This window comes from Schistocerca serialis, chromosome 7 (genome assembly GCF_023864345.2).
Source record: "Schistocerca serialis cubense isolate TAMUIC-IGC-003099 chromosome 7, iqSchSeri2.2, whole genome shotgun sequence".
NCBI lineage: Eukaryota > Metazoa > Arthropoda > Insecta > Orthoptera > Acrididae > Schistocerca > Schistocerca serialis.
In genome coordinates this window covers 453,669,105-453,688,071 of record NC_064644.1, presented here as the reverse complement: position 1 = coordinate 453,688,071, position 18,967 = coordinate 453,669,105, and the positions used below count along the sequence as shown (strand labels likewise).

Here is an 18,967-nt window from a genome sequence, read left to right as displayed (position 1 = left end):
GCCTGCGCAGTTGTGCTTAGCGGGGCGCGCTCTAGTGGGAAAGTTGTGTATGCACTGAATACGGGGAACTATGTACACAACAGGGCGGCATTCAACTATGCATCCGTGAGACCTGCGGTAGTAATCGAAGGTACAATGCCAGCAGCGGACTGCATGAACATTATTAGGGACCACCTGTAATCCCCTATGTTTCATGTCTTCTTCAACAGCGGTGACAACTTCCAGCAGTACAAAATTATTAAGGCTCTCGTGGTCACTTGTTGACAAACTGCCAATTCGCGACGCCTTCCAGCTGTACGTAGAAATCGCTATTCCACATGAAATAGCTCGTGGTGAGACATACATGGAAGAGCTTTGTGATGTCCTGCAGGGAAATGGAACTGATGTGCTCCAGAGCGTCACTGAGAGTCACTTTCGTATACAAAGAAACAACATCGAAGCTGACCAGGATGTCGTTTGGTGCATGTCTCACCACGAGCTATTTCACGTGGAATGGTGATTTCTACGAACAGCTGGAAGGCGTCGCCATGGGTAGTCCTCTCAGTCCAGTGGTGGCCAACATCTTCATGGAACCATTCGAAGCACAGGCACTGGATTGGGCGACTTGCAAACCTAAGGTGTGGTACAGGTACGTCGATGATACTTTCGTTGTGTGGAGCCATGGTGAAGAACAGCTCGGTGATTTCCTAAGACACTTGAACAGCCTCCACGCCAACATAAAATTTATCGTGGAAGTCGAAAAGGACAAAAAACTACCATTTCTAGATGTGCTGGTCACAAGGGATGGCGAAAACCTGGGACACAACGTGTATCGAAAACCGACACACACGGACCGATACCTGCACAATCTATCAAACCACCACCCGAGCCAGAAAAGAGGCATCATTAATACGCTCGTAACGCGAGCAGGACGAATATGTGAGCCGCAGCACCTCAGACGCGAAATGCAACACCTGGAAAGTGTTCTGAGGAGCAATGGGCACTCCACAAGTTATATTAGAAGTGTAACAGAGCCAAACACTCGCCGAAGTAAGAAATCAGAGAAAGAATAGTCGGGTACGGCCTTTCTGCCATACATTCCCAGAGCGACGGACAGAATCGGCCGTATATTGCGCAAACACGGCGTAAAGACGATTTTCAAACCGACAAGGAAGATCAAAGAGTGTCTTAGATCGACAAAGGAGAAAAGGGACCTACTTGAAATGTCGGGAATATACCGTATACCATGCACATGCGGAGAAGTTTATGTCGCAATAACTGGGCGATCAATCAACATCAGGATCAAAGAACATAAGCGAGATTGTAGGTTGGGGCAGGTGGAGAAATCGGCCGTGGCGGAGCACTCACTGAGTGAGACCGACCACGTAATAAAGTTCGCCGACACGGAAGTTCTGGCTGCAGAGAAGCACTATCACACGCGCTTGTTCAGAGAAGCTGTAGAAATACAAAAGTACGCGAACAGTTTCAACAAGAAAGAGGAAAGCCTTAAGGTAAACGGATCCTGGCTTCCCGTACTGCAGCGAACGACTGTCGCAGGTGGCAAGAGGAGAACCGCACCGCAAATGACCGTGGAGAAGCGCTCGGACGTTGGCGCGTCAGGTACATTTAGTCTGCGGCCGCGAGCTCGGCTCCAGTTCACCACCGGCAATGGAGGGTGAAGCTTTGACAATGCCAGCCATTCGTGCTTGCGAAACGTCAGTAAAATTGTTAGATGAACGTCGGCCGAAGAACCCTAGACAGAATCCAATTAGCGGTTTGTCAACTTTCAGCAGGATAACTGTCCCTATCACATTGCCAGAATCGTGCTGCAATGATTTCAGAAGCATGTTAGTGAATTCAAGTTGATGTCTTGGCTATCAAATTCGGCTTATCTGAGTGGGATGAAACTCAACTGGAACGCTATTTGGCGCCAGATCCATGCCCACAAACCAATCGCCCGTAATTACGTGAAGTGTCTGACCCGTGCGTAGGCATCTGGAGCCAGAAACCTCTGGAAACCCGTTAAGTACTTGTTGAATCCATGGCACTCAGAATCACTGCTGAATTGCGTTCCAGAGATGGACCAACACGCTTTTAAGTTGATGGTCACAATTTTTTGGCTCATCATTGCATATGTCGCCTGTTCTTTTGGGCATGTCTGAAAGAACAGGGACCAAATATATACATGTAGCTGTATGGATTGTTGCAGCATTGTTCCCCTTAAAGTGTAGGAAATAAACTACCGCATGATACTCTACGTTGCCAGTGAGCTGGGCCATTTAGTTTGGACTTCTCTAGCGGCCTACTACGATATATGAGCTCTACATGTCTTACCGTTGGTATCGATGGTCGCGTTAGAACCGTTAGGACTTGTTTTGACGCGCAAGCAGAGTTGCAAAACTACCGAAGTCTAACGTAGACTATCATAAGTAAGCATAGACTACGATATTTTCCTTAGTGGCATTGGTCAGTTAAAGTCGTAACCGTGTTACCTCTGCGTTAGGTCTGTTGTTTACCAGTTGGGCGTTACCTCATGCCTGTCCGCCCCCGGTAGCTGAGTGGTCAGAGCGACGGACTGTCAATCCTAAGGGCCCGGGTTCGATTCCCGGCTGGGTCGGAGATTTCCTCCGCTCAGGGACTGGGTGTTGTGTTGTCCTAATCATCATCATTTCATCCCCATCGACGCGCAAGTCGCCGAAGTGGCGTCAAATCGAAAGACTTGCACCAGGCGAGCGGTCTACCCAACGGGAGGCCCCCGTCACACGCCATCATCATCATCATCATCACCTCATGTCTGTCGCTTGGCCTATGCATGAGATCCCTAGAAAACAGAGGTCTAGAATCGTCTAGATGTGGAGTGAGATTATATGAAGGGGCGCGTAACCTATGGAACGTTTTTTCCATCTATTTATCCTCATGTATGTTACTTAAAAATAAACAATATTTATAGCAAAACTGAAACTGTGAAAGCGTAATTCATGTGTTATTCGAAAACTCTGGATCTGTAACGCGTAACAGAAGGATAGCAAAAATAAAAAAATAAAATACAAGTTTACGATGTAGCTCTAGTGAACGCAATTTCGTCGAAAAATGTAGAATTAAAAAAAAAAAAAAAAAATGAACAAAAACGCTGAGCCGGGCGTGGCTCTCTTATTTTACATCCGTTTTTTTTACCATATTGCCACCTCATTATCTTACTTTCAATTTCTGTTGTCACTGAGTTGCTGCTTTGCCTTCCCATGAACGGCAACAGAGGCGCTTATCGATTTAAGCCCAGGCGTTCAAATGGTTCTGAGCGCTATGGGACTTAACATCTGAGGTCATCAGTCCCCTAGACTTAGAACTACTTAAATCTAATTAACCTAAGGACATCACACACATCCATGTCCAAGGCAGGATTCGAACCTGTGACCGTAGCAGAAGCGCGGTTTCGAACTGCAGCGCCTAGAATCGCTCGGCCACAACGACCGGCAAGCCTTGGCATATTATCTTTACTGACTGCTATTACTTCTCGGTTGTCGTGTGCTCGGGGTTAGTTCGGATCTGCCAGTAAGTTGGGACCTGGCAGTGTTTGACTTAGGACGCGGCAGAAGTTCAGTCGGGGCGCAGCTGCAGTGAGATCCGGACAGCCATGACTCGCCGGACGGTTGCCGGTACAAATCATTTGAGTGCAGACCACCTTGATCGGTCGTCTGTAGGTCGCCTTGTCGGACGACGTGTATGTTGGCCGGTGATCGCTTATGGGTTGCCTGTGTGTGCCGACTCGTTATTCGTCTTTGTTTTTGCACAGTCGCTGCCGTTAGTATTGTCTAGTTCTTCGTGCAAGTGTTCGTGAAACTGTGTGTAGCTTGTGATGTCGACTGCCCAGTTATTTTAGTGCTGTCTTCGTGCTGATGCGCGGCAGTCGGTCGGTTGGCGTGGAGCACCGAGGAAATATCCGTGGGGTGTAGCTTGGCCAGGCCCACTGGCGGTCTCTATGCAGTGTCGGAGTGTGTGGGGCTGTTTCCATTGCTACGAGGTCCGTGGCTCACCGACCCTGGACACGAAAGTTGAGCTTGAATTTAATTTATCAGCAAGTCAAGACTGTTCACATTGTGGCATCTGGTTCTGGTTGTTGGATTTTGGGACATTCCCGTGAGCAACAACGTGTCTGTTCGAGTCGGCGAAGGTTTAGCCACCATCTAGTGGAGTCTAACAGTATTTGGTTATTTGCAATTGAAGTGCACCAGCGGAATTTTCTGCCTTGTGGCCGTTAGCGTTCTAGTTACCTGCCCTGGCCATTGACGTAAATTCAGGCAGTGTCCTTTCCTTATGGTGTTGTCGCTGTCCAGCACGGTGTGTAGTTTGACAGCTTAATGTGTGCTTAGTTGTGGGCGTCCATGCCTTTTACGTATTGCATTGAACTCCCGATTGTATGCTGGTCGAGTAGAGCGCAAGTTACCTTGGCGGTGGGTCTGTTGACTGTCTGTTGGTTGGGTTGTCGTCGGACCGAGAATGGTTGGACCGACTGCCGGTCTCACCTAAGTGATGGTTAGTATTTCAAGTGCTGGGTGACCCCCGAAACTTCTGAGCGCCGTTAGCTGCACTGTCTTTTCTTATTTTCTGTTGTGTGTATTTGTGTGGCTCATAGCCGATGGTTTTGAATTAAAGTTGAATTGTTTTAGTTGTGTTTTAAGTAATGGGCCTCCAGCCGCTTTAAAATTAAAATTCCTTGCTTGTGAAGTGTTAGATTGCTTGGGCGTTCAGCCTGATTAATATACTGTTTAAAGATAAAACCTTGGGCCATCTGCCTACTAAAAATTATTTTAGTTGTGTTTTAAGTCATGGGCCTTCAGCCGTTTTAAAATTAAAGTTACTTGCTTGTCAAGCATTAGATTGTTTGGGGCCTTCAGCCTAATTTAAGATAAGGCCTTCTGCATTGTGTTTTTTTTATTTAATTTTACCTTGAGTCTTAAATCATGGGCCTCAAATGGCTCTGAGCACTATGCGACTCAACTTCTGAGGTCATCAGTCGCCTAGTACTTAGAACTAATTAAACCTAACTAACCTAAGGACGTCACACACATCCATGCCCGAGGCAGGATTCGAACCTGCGACCGTAGCGGTCGCTCGGTTCCAGACTGTAGCGCCCAGAACCGCACGGCCACTCCGGCCGGCGCATGGGCCTCAGCCGTTTTTAAATTAAGGTTGTTGCTTTTCAAGTGTTAGATTTTGGGCGTTCAGCCAAATTATAGAACTTACTTAACGTGAGGCCTTCTGCCCTCTAAATATTTTCTTTGGCGTCTGAATTTTGAGTTAATGGCTTTTAGCCGTTTTTTTAAAAAATCAAAGTGGTTGTGCCCATAAGGCACAAGATAGTGTGGCGTATTCAGCCGATAACTAAGTTCAAGAATTTGTACTGTAATGTTTGGTCAAATAAATAAAGTTATATGTGTTCGAGTGTAACTGACAGACGCTCATTTTGGCCCCTTTCCACAATTCCAACTACCTGTCCTGTCCTGCGGGTTTAGCAGGGCGTATCAAACGCAAAACAAAAACATATCAAACATTGCTTCAATATTTGGTCGAGTTTATATAAAACGTCTTTCTGTTCGTCATAAACAGCTTTCGCACATATCAATAATAACACAAAACTGCCGTTCTATTGAGTAGAAAGTAACATGTATTCCAGCCGGACAGTTTACAGGTAACGGGGCGCGCGGATCAGAATGTATACGAGGCCGAAATGTGACGTACCTGCAAACAAACGAGGAAATAACTAGTTTATTTTATATTTTTTCTGGCTACGGGCTAAAACTTTACGCCTGTCCCTCGTATCGCGACAAAAGAAAATTGGTGGGCCTCGATCCCGGATTTCCTGCTTACCACGAACAGTCTCATTGTACAGTTAGGGCTTCCGAGTAGTGCATTCCTGTGTGTTCACTCTCAGCCTTACGTCTTGCCCCTCTTCTACTGAACGCCACAATCTGATACAAATTTTCATAGTGTCGACTCTGCCGTCCACGTGTTTACGGTGCACGAGCACGCGGCCGGCCCACAATTGGCCCCAACGAGGGGGGGTCCGTAACGAGGCCCTCCGCTTCGCAGAGGCCAGAGTGGACGCAGTGGTGTGTAGCACGCGCGCTGGAACGGCTGTCGCTCTCGCTGTCTGACGTGAGTATTCCGCGACTCCGTCCTTACCCCACCCTGTGGCTGCCCGAAAAGAGTTTCATTTGACGCGGAAGGGGCAGAGTACGCTCCAACTGACAGCTATAGGACTGTGTAAAGTTGCTGCGCTTAGTTTATTAACTGCGTGTTATAACTGCCCACGTCGTGTTGTGCCAACTCCACTGTAGCTTGAATGGATTTTTGAGTTTGTTTCATATGCCCGACTTCTAATTTCACCACACAAGTCTCCAGGGTTGAGCAGTTATTGCCCGATGACGACACGCAAGACAGTTTGTTAAAGCGGAGTTCGCCGTTATTAATTATGTTTATAGATTTAATTTTATTACTCGTACAGAGACTCAACGTTCCTTTGTTTAACAGAGCGTCGTCAAAATAAGTATGAAATGCTAACGTCTTTGCAATACATAATGTCGACTATTGAGTTAAAGTTCGTACCTTTTTTGCCATTTTTAGAGAAGAGAAACCTTAAGCGCTTCTGCTTCTATAGTCTCAGTATCAAATGTTCACTAATTTAGATTTACTTCCTTTCTCTTCCAGTATTTAACACAATTTATATTGTAATTTTTCCTCCTACCTATGTAACTATGTAGTTATGTAGTTCTCAATTCGTTCGAGCAATCAATCATTCATAATAGGAAACACAGTCATAACTCAGTCACTCAAAATGATTCAGAAATTTTACTTGTTAGAATGAAATCAGGCGATGATTATTCTTCTCTGCAGGATCGTGCTTTGCGGCAGTCTTCTAATCTGTACAAATAAAATGCCTCGTATTTTTGGGAGCGTTGTATAATCAGTCGGGAAACCTCAGATCAAGCGGATATTTGGCTTTCATGAAGTTTAACCTTCCGAAGAAGTAATGAAGCTCTTGGATTATTAGATGCAGGTTCGTATCCAGTCTTTCGGAAGTTCCCTTCTGATTAACAACTACGCAATATATCGATGAATATCATTCATCCTCAAATGTCAAATAATGTAAATTGTTACACACCTTTTGTATGAAGGAGCAATATATATATATTTCCCTTTTAATCGTACAATTTCGTATCAGATATCTTTTGTCATAAATCTCAATATTCAGATTACAATTCTTCAAACAATGCTCAGGATAATCGGCACGAAGACAATCTCGGAAGCTTTTTTCTAACAACCACCAGAGAGAGTACTACAATGAATAATTATGCGCTCATGGCATAACTATTGTATGAAACTACTTTGCACATGGATTCTGCGAGTATGAAGATAGAAAATTAGTAAACGTCATTCAAGGGTAGAATTGTATCAGAATAATTCATCGAATATAAAGAGATATTACAATATATCAATGTCATTTCAGAGATATTACGTCGGTTCAACACTAACGGAATAACACATAATTGTCATTTAATAACTTTTTTCTTATGACGTAAATGTTAATGAATGATCACTATCTAGGAGGAAAGACAGATTGATCCTAATCACGAGATAATAGCTTTTAATGAGCCCGCAATCGTTAATTAAATAACAGTCAGGTTCAAGGATGATATACGAACAACTTTCGTTACGTCCGTTTTCACGTATCTGTCAAAACTAATCCTGTCGCCCACAATTCAAATTAACACTGACGTTAACCCCTTTTGTCGGAACATCGAATCGTAACTATTACGTGAAAGTTTATTATAGTCCCCGAATTAATTCCTTTCAGATACGCGCACGACCGAACAGCAGAACGGAACACAAACGACTTGTTTTAACAACCGAACAACGCAATGACGTTACATTACGACAATGTCCGCCAAATGAACATCTCTTTGACTTTACCTTTTCTACTCTGCTTAGTTAAATTATTCCTAATTACAATTTATTCAGCTATTTAACGAAAACATCTAACAAAAAATAAAATAAATTTATCCCAACTTAAAAGATCCGTTACAGTGTCTCCAACATATAGTCAACGATAATCGTTAAGATGTGGAGCATGTCAACTGAACAAACTGTGCACTCACTTAAAAGATTTGAAGAAAGTAACTTCCTTGCTAATGCTGTTCTTTTATCTTGAAAAAACTTGGAAGTATCCGGTGTTCCCCGGGTACGTATTTATTCCAGTCTTCCAGTCTTCCAGTATTCCAGTCTTCCATCTGCTCTTTCTCCTCTCTCTGTCCATCTCCTCCTCCACCCATCCGTACCTCTCTTTCCCTTCCCCTCGCTGTCTGTCCATCTCCTTCTGCCCCTTTCTCTCTCCTCGTTGCCACTCTCAGGCCGGTAGTCCTTACCCACACGGCACCTAATATGTGTACCACATTTGGTTGAAATCCTTCCAGGGATTTTAGGTTAGCTTTTGCCCATGGCTTTGTCTACGTACGCACATGCCAAATATATTTTAATAGTACTTCGACACATACGTATTCCGCTTGGGTCTCTAACGAATTTCGCCCTGCACTTTCCTTCTCAAGCAATCCGATGTTTATGACGTGGTATCTCCTGAACTATATGGTCTACAGTGAAATAATTTTGCTGGTTCTTCCTGTGGTGTGTGTGCCTACCGTCTGAGAAATGCGCCGTGAATAGAATTAGTAGTATAGCAGTTTTTCACACGTATCGGTGTTTATCTCCTGAAATATGTATCGTACAATGATGGACACTGTCTGTGAAATGTGTTGTGAGTAGGGTTAGTGGTAAGGAAGTAATAAATTTAAACGTCTTGCATGATACGGTAATTTTTCACGGGTCTCAGTGTTCATGACGCTATATCTCCTGAACTATGTGTCGTACAATGACATAATTTTCGTCGTACATTCAGTGCATTATGCGAATACTGTCTGCAAAATGTGTCGCGAGTACAATTAGTACTAAGGAGGTAATAAAACGTCAGGCTTCATATTTCAGTTTTGCAACATGAACAGCGAAAATACAGTAAGGGAAAAACGTTTTTCCTTCGTTATTTTGTGGAGGTCGTCAACGCCAAAAAGTTTCGTAAGGGTTTGAAGTTATATGCAAAGTTTGCTGTAAGTCTCTAAGAGCTCTCATTCTGTAATACTCGAGTCGGCTACACTGCTTTTTCACCCCCCCCCCCACCCCCTTTTGACAGGTAGGTGGTTCTTAAATCCACAGCAATGATTTCCTGTCAGTAAGTGATATGTGTACCAAGTTGACTTGCTATCGGTCCAGTGGTGGCTGGCTCTGAGCACTATGGGACTTAACATCTGAGGTCATCAGTCCCCTAGAACTTAGAACTACTTAAACCTAACTAACCTAAGGACATCACACACATCCATGCCCAAGGCAGGATTCGAACCTGCGACCGTAGCGGTCACGCGGTTCCGGACTGTAGCGCCTTTAACCGCTTGGCCACACCGGCCGGCGGTCCAGTGGTTTAAGAGGAGATGTGGAGGTGGATCATACGTACATACTACATAAATATATACATCCATACATACGTACATCCATTTTTATAATACAGGGTGTTTCAAAAATGACCGGTATATTTGAAACGGCAATACAAATTAAACGAGCAGCGATAGAAATACACCGTTTGTTGCAATATGCTTGGGACAACAGTACATTTTCAGGCGGACAAACTTTCGAAATTACAGTAGTTACAATTGTCAACAACAGATGGCGCTGCGGTCTGGGAAACTCTATAGTACGATATTTTCCACATATCCACCATGCGTAGCAATAATATGGCGTAGTCTCTGAATGAAATTACCCGAAACCTTTGACAACGTGTCTGGCGGAATGGCTTCACATGCAGATGAGATGTACTGCTTCAGCTGTTCAATTGTTTCTGGATTCTGGCGGTACACCTGGTCTTTCAAGTGTCCCCACAGAAAGAAGTCACAGGGGTTCATGTCTGGCGAATAGGGAGGCCAATCCACGCCGCCTCCTGTATGTTTCGGATAGCCCAAAGCAATCACACGATCATCGAAATATTCATTCAGGAAATTAAAGACGTCGGCCGTGCGATGTGGCCGGGCACCATCTTGCATAAACCACGAGGTGTTCGCAGTGTCGTCTAAGGCAGTTTGTACCGCCACAAATTCACGAAGAATGTCCAGATACCGTGATGCAGTAATCGTTTCGGATCTGAAAAATGGGCCAATGATTCCTTTGGAAGAAATGGCGGCCCAGACCAGTACTTTTTGAGGATGCAGGGACGATGGGACTGCAACATGGGGCTTTTCGGTTCCCCATATGCGCCAGTTCTGTTTATTGACGAAGCCGTCCAGGTAAAAATAAGCTTCGTCAGTAAACCAAATGCTACCTACATGCATATCGCCGTCATCAATCCTGTGCACTATATCGTTAGCGAATGTCTCTCGTGCAGCAATGGTAGCGGCGCTGAGGGGTTGCCGCGTTTGAATTTTGTATGGATAGAGGTATAAACTCTGGCGCATGAGACGATACGTGGACGTTGGCGTCATTTGGACCGCAGCTGCAACACGGCGAACGAAAACCCGAGGCCGCTGTTGGATCACCTGCTGCACTAGCTGCGCGTTGCCCTCTGTGGTTGCCGTACGCGGTCGCCCTCTGTGGTTGCCGTACGCGGTCGCCCTACCTTTCCAGCACGTTCATCCGTCACGTTCCCAGTCCGTTGAAATTTTTCAAACAGATCCTTTATTGTATCGCTTTTCGGTCCTTTGGTTACATTAAACCTCCGTTGAAAACTTCGTCTTGTTGCAACAACACTGTGTTCTAGGCGGTGGAATTCCAACACCAGAAAAATCCTCTGTTCTAAGGAATAAACCATGTTGTCCACAGCACACTTGCACGTTGTGAACAGCACACGCTTACAGCAGAAAGACGACGTACAGAATGGCGCACCCACAGACTGCGTTGTCTTCTATATCTTTCACATCACTTGCAGCGCCATCTGTTGTTGAAAATTGTAACTACTGTAATTTCGAAAGTTTGTCCGCCTGAAAATGTACTGTTGTCCCAAGCATATTGCAACAAACGGTGTATTTCTATCGCTGCTGGTTTAGTTTTTATTGCCGTTTCAAATATACCGGTCATTTCTGAAACACCCTGTATGTGTGAGTAAACACTTTATTCTTCTTAACCATACAATGCAGAGATGCACGGCCAGTGTTTACTTGAGTTTCGAGCTGAGAGGCGTAGTCCATTTCCGATAGTATTCCATGACATTTCGTCTCTAACTGCGAGAGGCATCTCCGCACGTGAAATGCAGAGGCCTCGGGGGTCCGCCGAATTCATAGAGCCGCAGAGAGGACACTATCATTCCCCACTTGATGCTGACTGCGTCAATATCTCCTGCTGCCGCCAACGTTCTCGACTAAAAGTAATCGATCGACATTCTGTTGGTGCCTGACCGATATCCATATTTAGGCTGACTTACCCCCTACTTATTTTATGACGAAATTATTATGCTGTTTGTGAGTCTAAACCTTATCTATACAAATACGCACATGATAACAAATCTTTGCTAAAACGCTCGTCTCACAGAATTTTATGTCGTGCTTCCCATCACGAAAGACATGTTCTTCTATGGCCGAATTGTCAGTATGTTCCAGACGTCAGTGCCTGTTGTGTTATGCTAAGTGGGCGTTAACACTTAGTTCTGTGGTGTCAGTGTATGTTTGCCCATATCTACGTGGATTTCGTATACCCCACGTGTCGCTTATGTAGATCGTATATCTTTATCCGTTCTTTCATCTTGCTGTGGGTCTAAAGATAGTTTCAGTCACATACTTCGTCAAAAATATCCCGATGAACGTCAGGGAACAGCTTAATATATCGACCACGTTCCCCGAGCCCGGACGTTTTAACTAAGAGTTCCACACGACCATGGTTGTCACAGATGTGAAGTCTGTATGTCGAAAGGAAAAAGGACAGCCTTAATACTACAAAGCTCATTTACTTGACTCCTATTTGATTTTAATATGCTGACTACACCACGCGTATTTCCACTTTAACAGTTATTATAACATAATTCGACGCGTTACGCATTGACGAGATGCTGATAAAGGTTTCCCAAGGGAACGAAATTAGCTAATTACTAAATAATGAAATAATGTGTTTATTTAAAAATGAAAGGAACTTACAGTGATTGCCGACCTCCAATAAGAAAAAAATTGCCCAGGTAGGAGTAGCCCTCGTGGTCTGAGGGTTGCGTGCGAACTTTTTTTTTACGTATATAGGCAGTTCATCCAGTCCGGGAATCGAGAATCTCGATGATTTTTGCCCGTTATCGAGACTGATACTGGCTAGATATCGGTCCCGGGTATTCTAGAGCTTTCGAGAATGTTTCAGTTTTAAATTTAAAGTCGGGTAACAAATGACAAAAGAAATATTTTCGGTGATGTAATTACAGATTAACAGTTTTATGATTTTTCCATTTACTTGTATTCTGACACCTTACTTCTTGCCAAATTTCATAATTCTGGGTTAACGGGAGGTACGCTATAGGTTTCAATGAGTGAGTCAGTGAGTATCAAAATAAGTGACATAAATGGCCGTATTTTTTGATTGCATTGTCTTAGAAGCCTCAGTTTTGTATGCCACCAAGGGACCATAGACGTTCGTATGTGACATGAATTTCAGTTGATAGATCTGCCCGTTCCTGGGAAACACAGATCTTAACAGACGAACAGACAGACAGTCAGATAACAGATGACAAATGTTTTTCCGTGTGAGATAGTAACAAATTAACAGTTATCGTTTTTTTCTTTACTTTTACTGTGGAACCTTTTTTACTGCCAAAATTAATGATTCTAGGCCAACAGGAAGTTCCCCATCGTTTTGATGAGTGATTTGAAGCGTAAAAGTATGTAACATTATGGCCGTATCTTTTGACTGCACTTACAAGGTTAAGTGTTTCACACCGCCAAGGGACTATAGACATTAGTATGTGTCGTAAATTTCAACTTGATGCGTCTGCCTATTTTTGAGAAAAAGGGGGCTTAACAGACGGACAACAAAGTGGTCATATAAGTGTTCCGAGGTGTGGAGCCTCGAAAAGACCATCGACACCTAGAACGTATTTATGTAGCTAAATGACTTGCGACTACAGATTTCTAACTGACTATTTCTGTTCAAGAATTTCTCTACAGTACAGAATGAGTTGTCATGCTGTTTCCGGGCTTTATTTCCTTGGGAAGAATGCGAAAAAGGTTTTTATACTGGGAAACCCAACTCCATCGACAAAATTTTGGAGTTTGCAAGGAATGTTTTCTGAGATTTTTGGTACATGAGACCCGTGGCCTACATTGGTTCGTTACCCAGTAATAAATTAACTATGATTTTAACGAAGCAGTGCTCCATATGTGATGTATTTCACTACGTATGTTTCATACTACTATGCCATTAAAAGTCAAAGCGGCTTATACTTAGTGACGTCACGAGCCTGCCCAACTACTGAAACAGCACCATTCGACTTCTCCCAGGCGTATTTATTTCGAAACAACAGCATTCTTTCCCAGTTTCTGTGTAACAGTTTCTGCTGTGGTCCGTTCGAATGCAGCTTTCTTATTTCATTTGCTTACTGAGAAATATGTCAAAAATGGTCGGCAGGTACAATATCGCAGTTTCTGGAATTATTCGAAGAGCGACCTTGCTCGTGAGACCAAAAGAACTAGTCGCATGAAATACTGTGTTTTGAAAGACCAAGCACTGCTAGGAATTTTGAGGCATACAATATATGTGATCGTCTTGAAAGAAAAAAATCACAAATATTCGAAACGCGGACATGCAAGAAAATTCTATGTTTTTGGAAGAGTGGCGCTTCTGCACATAACATTGAAAAGTCAGCTGTCGGTCTTTGAGTGTTAGGTTATTTCATCAGAGGGTTCGTCGCCCCAGTGTTATTCCTGAAAAACATCCATTTCTGGTTCCAATATTTCGGTTTCCTTTTCTTTGTATTTATGGTTTGCCTCAGCTCTAAAGCCACAAACTGCACCACAACGTTGATACCCGCCGAAATCATTTCAGCTCATGCCTTTTTGAAAAGTGGCACAAAGTACAATCTGTGGCGTCCTGTGTGAACGATAGCTCACGGTATGTCCAAGTTGCTACACAGTAACAGGTGGTCCACAGTTTGGTTACCACCAATATATGGGAAAACGGCGTCGTTGGTTATTCTGAGTCAACGAAACTAAGCCTTCGCCTTTAAGTGTGACGTTAACAGCGCTGTGAAATCTGATCACCAGATCTTTTGCAATGATTCATTTTGTAGTCCGTTACCGTTCTTTCTCCTATTATTGCAGAGCTGCTTGCCGTGACACTTATGAAAATTTAATGTAGATTAGGTTAGATTAGATTTACTTTCATTCCAATTGATCCGTAGTGAGGAGGTCCTCCACGATGTAGAACATGTCAGAAAAACAATAATACATGACAAATATTTACAACTGAAACAAGTCCCATCCCAAGTCGAATGACCGCCTTTTTTTTAATGAACACTTTATGAAAGAATCATTTTACAAATACTAATGCACTGAATTTAAAATAAAAAAAGGTTTTTTACTTTATAAGGTAATAAACATGTAATAGAACTACTATAATACTTATTTACAATGAACACATTACTGCACTAAAATTGTGCAGAAGTTAGATTGTACTTGCACACACACACACACACACACACACACACACACACACACACACTTCTTTACAGTGAACACATTACTGCAATTACCGAGAAATTCATCAATGGAGTAGGAGGAGTTGGCCACCAACAAGTCCTTTAGGCCTGTCTTAAGCTGAATTTAGTTGGTTGTTAAGCATTTTATGGCAGCTGGAAAGTTATTGAAAATGTATGTTCCTGAATTCCGCACACCTTTTGTACGAGAGTAAGTGACTTTAGATGCTTGTGAAAATTATTCTTATTTATAGTATTGATTCCATGAAATGAGCTGTGATGTATTTTTAATGACATATTGGTTCGTTTGAATGTAGCCTACGACCTCTTATGATCTATATGCCTCTTTTTCCAATTGGTTTGCAAGTTCATTTCCTGAGTGACCTTTAATCCCTGTGCAGCTACAACGCAGTCACTCTTTTACAATATTCTTGTTTTATTTCTTCTTTCTTCAAATAGGTTTTTGAGATGGTTAGGATTCCTCAAATAATTTAATGCTGTTTTACTCTCGGTCTGTATTACTGCAGTTCTTCGTGAGCCAAGAAATGTGTTTAGCTTTTCGAAAGAGGGCGAAGCTCTCTGACTGATTGTCTGAACATTGTATTCCATCACTTACGTTAGCTTTTGCTGATGAAAACTGCTATGTCTGATCCTAGTTCTTGTTCAGTTTTACTTCTGGCAGTGAATACTTCCATCAAGTATTGCCTTCTGTTATTTATTTCGTTAAGAACGACATTATCAGCCGGATGTGGCCAGTGTTTATGAAGAACAATTGTTTTTAATGTTTGTTTACTATTTCCAGTTTTAATTTCATTTTATTCACTCACTATTCCCTTTATTTTAATAATTATTAGTGTTATTCCCGAAAGAATACAAGGCAGCACTTCGTTTGAGACCATTTTTTAGGCTTTCCCAATCATGATGTTAAATAATCGTTGTACCCGTTTGTTCTTGCTGCAATCTTATTGCCTTGTTACAGCGTCAATCCATTGGAGGTGCATATGATAACATAGGTAATATTGCTCCTCTGTAGATGATTCTTTGAGCCTCTGAACCAAGTCCCCAGTTGAGTCTTTCTGATTTTCACAAAGCGTGTATTAATTTTGTACGTTTGTCAGTGACGTTCTGTGTACGGTCGCTGAATCTGAACTTACCGTCAGTAATTACCTCAAGAGATTTTAATTTGCCAACTTGCTCTAACTGTTTATTTTTCAAGAAGATACAGAATTTTGTCTTATCTTTTTAGTTTTCTTTTTTGTAGTACGACTTTATATTTTTAATCGTTGAAACGAATTTTGTTATTTTTAATCCGCTCGTCGATTAAAAGCGCTTTCAGCTGCAGAGTCGTTCCTTCCTTTTGTCAGTATTACCAAATTGTAAGCAAAGGCTATCGTTAGTATTTGTGTTAATTTAAGTTGAGCAGTGAGTTGTACTACATGCTCCAGAATCCTGACTCACAACAGGAAACTTGGGGGCATCCTTCGGTTATTTTCCTTTCAGTCTTGCCGTTGTGGACAGCCAAAAATGCCGTTCGATCGTCTAAATAAATTTTAAGCAAACTATATAAGTTTTTAGGACACTGAAATTCCCGTAGTGCATTGAGAATGCTAGGCCACCAAGCGGCATCGAAGGCTCCTTCTACATATCACTGACACGTACTGACTGTCAACAGCCGGCCGCTGTGGCCGAGCGGTTCTAGGCGCTTCAGTCTGGAACCGCGCGACCGCTACGGTCGCAGGTTCGAATCCTGCCTCGGGCATGGATATGTGTGATGTCCTTAGGTTAGTTAGGTTTAAGTAGTTCTATGTTCTAGGGGACTGATGACCTCAGATGTCAAGTCCCATAGTGCTCAGAGCCATTTGAACCATTTGACTGTCAACAAAATTCTTTACCGCACCTAAACAGTCTACAGTGCTTTTGTGCGGAGTAAATCCCTGTTGGTTGTTGTTCCATAAGTCTTTTGAAGAAATAAAGTGCATTATTCTGTTTATTAGCAGTTTTCCAGGACTTTCGCTCCTTTGTGCAGGAAGTAGGTTGGGCAATGTTTAGTAACTTCCGCACTAGTCTCCTAGCCAGATTTTACTGTTAGTACTACTTTTTCGGAAAACACTAATGTATTAAGCAAGTGTTGTACAGTGCTGTGACATACTTTGGGAAAACAACATTCGGAGGCGTGTTGTGCCGTTGATTCCTTTTCGCCAGGGCTGTTATTTGGATTCATTCTTTTTATTATTTCAAGAATTTTTATTCAGTAGCTTTTCTGTCATCATTATGCTCTACAGCTTTCTGTGCATGTTGTATTTCTTTATGGTGCTCGTTGTTTATTGTTTCTTCGTCTGCTGGTGCCAAATAAACAAGAATGCACCTGACTGTGTTCCCTAAATTAGGAGCATAGGCATCATACGAGTTCTGCTTGATTCCATGTGAAACTGAGCCTGAGATTTTTTTTAAAATTTAATTTTAAATCAAGTTTATGTCATAGTTTCCTAAATCTACAAAAGCTAAAATTTCCTATCCCGAAAAACGTAACAGAGTTACAAAATTATTTGAGGAAATGTAATTAAACAGATGCGGCACCTTTGCAGATGAGGTTGGAGGACTAAAGTTCGCTTTTGATATTGCCAGCCACTTGAATTTAAGTTGCTGCTTCACATGAGTCCCACCATTGCGAGTCCTTTGTCCCACCCGTGCCGGTCATCGATTGCAATTTTTGTAAGTAAATATTCATAATGTTACATTTATTTATATTTCATCACGTAGAGAATAATTTTAATATTGTGAATTCAATGTGTTCAAAAGAAAATAAGTGCATGATTGACAGAGTTCCTGTAAAATGTTGGTGTGCATCAATGCTATGTCCATTTGCTGTCTAACGCATGACGAGATTTTGTTGTTGTTGTTGTGGTCTTCAGTTCTGAGACTGGTTTGATGCAGCTCTCCACGAAGTTCACTTTGTAAATATCTAATATTCAGATTTAAAGGGAACTATTCATACGATCATCAATCAATCTTTAATTTCTTCCAAGCTATACTTTTTTGTTGTATTACCTTCTAACTGTTGAAAACTATAGTAAAACTGTCCCACCGGTGACAATGGAGTTCCCCTTTCTTCAAAACTGTCATCATCGTTGTGCTTCAAATTTTTCCTGATGATAGACGATAAACTAGATTCCGAGGGTTTGATTTAGGTGTTAGGCTACAATATTCCTTCAATGACTGTAATTTTGCTTTTTGTATAGCCTTAACATAATCCTTTTCGGTGAAGTACTGTATTGCCTTTTTCGGTGTGTGCTAGGTTCATCATCATGTTTTGTCCTTTGATGAAGTTGCCTCAGTGCATTTGTGCGTCTTCTTTTTTTTTTTTGCTAATTCATGTGTCGATCAGCACATGTAGCTAAGAAGTAGAACATGGTTTAAAAGCTTTACTGCAGACTGTTTCTAGAATTTTTTCCAATGCATCTACAATTTTTTCCGTTTCTGTTTGTCTTTCAGTTAGTTGGCTCGTCTTGTCATCTATTTCACTTGTATTCATTGCGTCGCTGTTTTGAAAATCATCGCGAGAAAGTCCGTAAAGTATGTACTTATCAAATTCACTGAATTTTTCATCTTTCACAATGAATATAGTTGGAATGAAGTTTTTTATGATACCTAGTCACGTGTTTTCTTATACTAAAGCTAACGATATCTCAGCAGTTTTCTTCTTCGCTACATTCCCTCTGATGTCCTATGGGTAGCAGTGAGTGTTTCCTACTGTGAGGTCAGTGTTACTCCTGCCACAGATACTTCAGAAGTATTTGTGTCACTGGCTCCGTTCATAATGAGCAAGTCTCTGACCCATATCTTTACCTCTGCTGTTGGTTACGAAATTGTGCCACATGCCTGACCTAGCATTACTGTCTGTGCCAATTAAAATACCAGTACATTTCTTTATCGACAAAATTTAAACCGTTTTCGTAAATCAGATTATCTGTTCCTCGCTACATCGAAATACAGCATAACCGGATAGAATAGTAAGTATCCCTTTGTTATTTCTGCCACCACAGTATCCTTCTCTAAATACTGGTTCAATATTATTGCATTTATTCCTCTCATAACGATTATGATCACGGTACGTTTCCTTTTGTTTCGTGCAGTGAAAGTTTTGTAATTCCGCGATGTTCTAAAGATTTTATTTTGTATACAGTATCGTGCCTAGGCAAATACTAAACCTGTATAATTGTTTTCATTTATAAACTGCAAAAG

The 18,967-nt window shown here is 42.2% G+C and overlaps 1 protein-coding gene and 1 non-coding gene across 4 annotated transcripts in view; both read left to right on the top strand.

Annotated features, from left to right (window-relative positions):
• The first annotated feature begins 2,523 nt into the window (after positions 1 to 2,523).
• On the top strand, positions 2,524 to 2,598 carry Trnad-guc (transfer RNA aspartic acid (anticodon GUC)). The gene has a single exon. It is a non-coding gene; the product is annotated as a tRNA-Asp (tRNA).
• A 3,475-nt stretch (positions 2,599 to 6,073) lies between these two features.
• The window catches only part of LOC126412656 (cytochrome P450 6j1-like), a 179,792-nt gene continuing 166,898 nt past the window's right edge, over positions 6,074 to 18,967 (top strand). For 2 of the 3 annotated variants that reach the window (XM_050082359.1, XM_050082356.1), the window contains exon 1: positions 6,074 to 6,132. The gene's annotated coding sequence lies outside the window, so the exon portion shown is untranslated. The remainder of the gene's footprint in view (positions 6,133 to 18,967) is intronic. The other variant, XM_050082357.1, reaches the window with a different exon arrangement.